General features: G+C 33.5%; 1 non-coding gene across 1 annotated transcript; it reads left to right on the top strand.

Annotated features, from left to right (window-relative positions):
- Positions 1-108, top strand: LOC148573353 (small nucleolar RNA R71). The gene has a single exon (XR_015905893.1). It is a non-coding gene; the product is annotated as a small nucleolar RNA R71 (small nucleolar RNA).
- The last annotated feature ends 3,204 nt before the right edge of the window (positions 109-3,312 follow it).

Genomic DNA, 3,312 nt, shown 5'->3' with positions numbered 1-3,312 from the left:
AAGCATGTCAGAAGGACACTTTTTGGTCAGTTGCTTATATCTCTCCCAAGCTTCATAGAGGGATTCACCTTCTTTCTGTCTGAAGGTTTGAACATCCACTCTAAGCTTACTCAGCTTTTGAGGAGGGAAGAACTTGGCTAAGAAAGCCGTGACCAGCTTATCCCAAGAGTTCAGGCTATCTTTGAGTTGAGAGTCCAACCACACTCTAGCTCTGTCTCTTACAGCAAACGGGAAAAGCATAAGCCTGTAGACCTCGGGATCAACCCCATTGGTCTTAACAGTATCACAGATCTGCAAGAATTCAGTTAAGAACTGAAAAGGATCTTCAGATGGAAGTCCATGAAACTTGCAATTCTGCTGCATCAGAGAAACTAATTGAGGTTTCAGCTCAAAATTATTTGCTCCAATGGCAGGAATGGAGATGCTTCTTCCATGTAAATTGGAATTAGGTGCAGTAAAGTCACCAAGCATCCTCCTTTCATTATTATTATTTTCGGTTTCCATCTCCTCTTCTTGTTCGAAAATTCCTGTAAGGTTGTCTCTGGATTGTTGTATTTTAACTTCTCTTAGTTTCCTTTTCAGAGTCCTTTCAGGTTCAGGATCTGCTTCAACAAGAATGTTCTTGTCCTTGCTCCTGCTCATATGACAAAGAAGGGAATAACAAAGAAAATATGGAATCCTCTATGTCACAGTATAGAGATTCCTTTGTGTGAGTAGAAGAAGAAAAGAATGTAATGTAAAGAAGAGAAGAGGGAAAACTCGAACACAGAGAGGGAGGTGGTGTTCAAATTTTTGGATGGAAGAGAAGTGTTAGTAGATGAATAAATAAATAGAAGGGGATGAGATAGAGAATTTCGAAATTTAATTAAAATAAAAATTAAAATTGAAAGTTAGATTTCGAAAATTAAAGTTGAAATTAAATTAAAATTAAAACAATTAGTTAATTAAAAAGGAATTTTGAAAAAGGAGAGAGGGAATTTTCGAAAATAAGAGAGAGAGGATTAGTTAGGTAGTTTTGAAAAAGATATGATTGAAATTTTAATTTGAAAAAGATTTGAAAAGAAAATTAAAAAGATTTGATTTTAAAGTTGATTACTTAACTAACAAGAAACTAAAAAGATATGATTCTAGAGTTTAAAGATTGAATCTTTCTTAATAAGCAAGTAACAACTTGAAATTTTTCAATCAATCATATTAAATGTTAGTAAAGATTTTGAAAATTAATTTGAATATTTTCGAATAAATGAAAAAGATTTTGAAAAATTTTAAAAAGGAATTCGAAAATATGAAAAGAAAATTGAAAAAGATTTGATTTTGAAAAAGACTTTGAAAAAGATAAGATTTTTAAATTGAAAATTTGATTTGACTCATAAAAACAACTAGATTTTAAAATTTTTTGAAAAAGTCAACTCAAATTTTCGAATTTGATGAGAAGAAAAAGGGAAAGATATTTTTTTTTATTTTTTTGAATTTTTAATGATGAAAGAGAAAAACATGAAAAAGACTCATAACATAAAAATTATGAATCAAAACACACAATGTATGCAAGAACACTATGAATGTCAAGATGAACACCAAGACCACTTTGAAGATCAAGATGAACATCAAGACTTATTTTTGAAAATTTTTAATGAAAGAAAAACATGCAAGACACCAAACTTAGAAATTTTCAAACTTTAGAAACTAACAAATTAAAAATGCATATGAAAAACAAGAAAAGACACAAAATAAGAAAACATCAAGATCAAACAAGAAGACTTACCAAGAACAACTTGAAGATCATGAAGAACACTATGAATGCATGAATTTTCGAAAAATGCATAAATTTTTAGAAAAAATGCAATTGACACCAAACTTAAGAATTGACTCAAGACTCAAACAAACAACATAAAATATTTTTGATTTTTATGATTTTATTAATTTTTTTTTTGGATTTTTGTATATTTTTATTTTTTGAAAACATATAGGGAAAAGGAAGCAATGAATTCAAAGTCCTCAATCAAGATTCCAGGAATCATACCAGGTTAGTCTAAAGCTTGATGGCCAGCCAAACTTCAGCATACCATTTTGAAACTTTAGAATTTATTCTTAAAAATTTTAAAATAATTTTCGAAAACAAAGGGAAAAATTTTTTTTTATTTTTTTTCGAAATTAAGAATCATAAAATAAAAAAGGTTAAAATTAAAGTTACCTAATCTGAGCAACAAGATGAACCGTCAGTTGTCCAAACTCGAACAATCCCCGGCAACGGTGCCAAAAACTTGGTGTGCGAAATCGTGATCATTCCATTCCTTGGTAACGGCGCTAAAAACTCAGTACACACGTTCATGATCTTATATCTGTTTCACAACTTTGTACAACTAACCAGCAAGTGCACTGGGTCGTCCAAGTAATAAACCTTACGTGAGTAAGGTCGATCCCACGGAGATTGTCGGCTTGAAGCAAGCTATGGTCACCTTGTAAATCTCAGTCAGGTGGATTAAATTGTATTAAGAAATTAGAGTGGATGAAAATAAATAAAATATAAAATAGGATAGTGGTACTTATGTAATTCATTGGTGAGAATTTCAGATAAGCGTATAGAGATGCTTTCGTTCCTCTGATCTCTGCTTTCCTGCGGTCTTCATCCAATCAATCCTACTCCTTTCCATGGCAAGCTTTATGTAGGGCATCACCGTTGTCAATGGCTACATCCCATCCTCCTGTGAAAATGGTCCAATGCGCTGTCACTGCATGGCTAATCATCTGTCGGTTCTCGATCATACTGGAATAGGATTTACTATCCTTTTGCGTCTGTCACTACGCCCAGCACTCGCGAGTTTGAAGCTCGTCACAGCCATCCCTTCCCAGATCCTACTCGGAATACCACAGACAAGGTTTAGACTTTCCGGATCTCAGGAATGGCCATCCATGGGTTCTAACTTATACCACGAAGACACTAATATCTCGGACTCGGTCCCCTGTATTAGATATCCAAGAGATATCCATTCAATCTAAGGTAGAACGAAAGTGGTTGTCAGGCACGCGTTCATAAGTTGAGAATGATGATGACTGTCACGATCATCACATCCATCATATTGAAGTGCGAATGAATATCTTAGAAGCAGAATAAGTTGAATTGAATAGAAAAATAGTAGTACTTTGCATTAATCTTTGAGGAACAGCAGAGCTCCACACCTTAATCTATGGTGTGTAGAAACTCTACCATTGAAAAATACATAAGTGAAAGGTTCAGGCATGGCCAAATGGCTAGCCCCCATGATCTAAGAACTAAACGTCCCAAGATGATCCGAAGATTAAAATACAATAGTA

The sequence above is a fragment of the Arachis ipaensis genome, chromosome B2 (genome assembly GCF_059453495.1).
Source record: "Arachis ipaensis isolate K30076 ecotype BB chromosome B2, ASM5945349v1, whole genome shotgun sequence".
In the NCBI taxonomy this organism is placed as follows: domain Eukaryota; kingdom Viridiplantae; phylum Streptophyta; class Magnoliopsida; order Fabales; family Fabaceae; genus Arachis; species Arachis ipaensis.
This window is presented reverse-complemented; position numbering and strand designations above follow the sequence as displayed.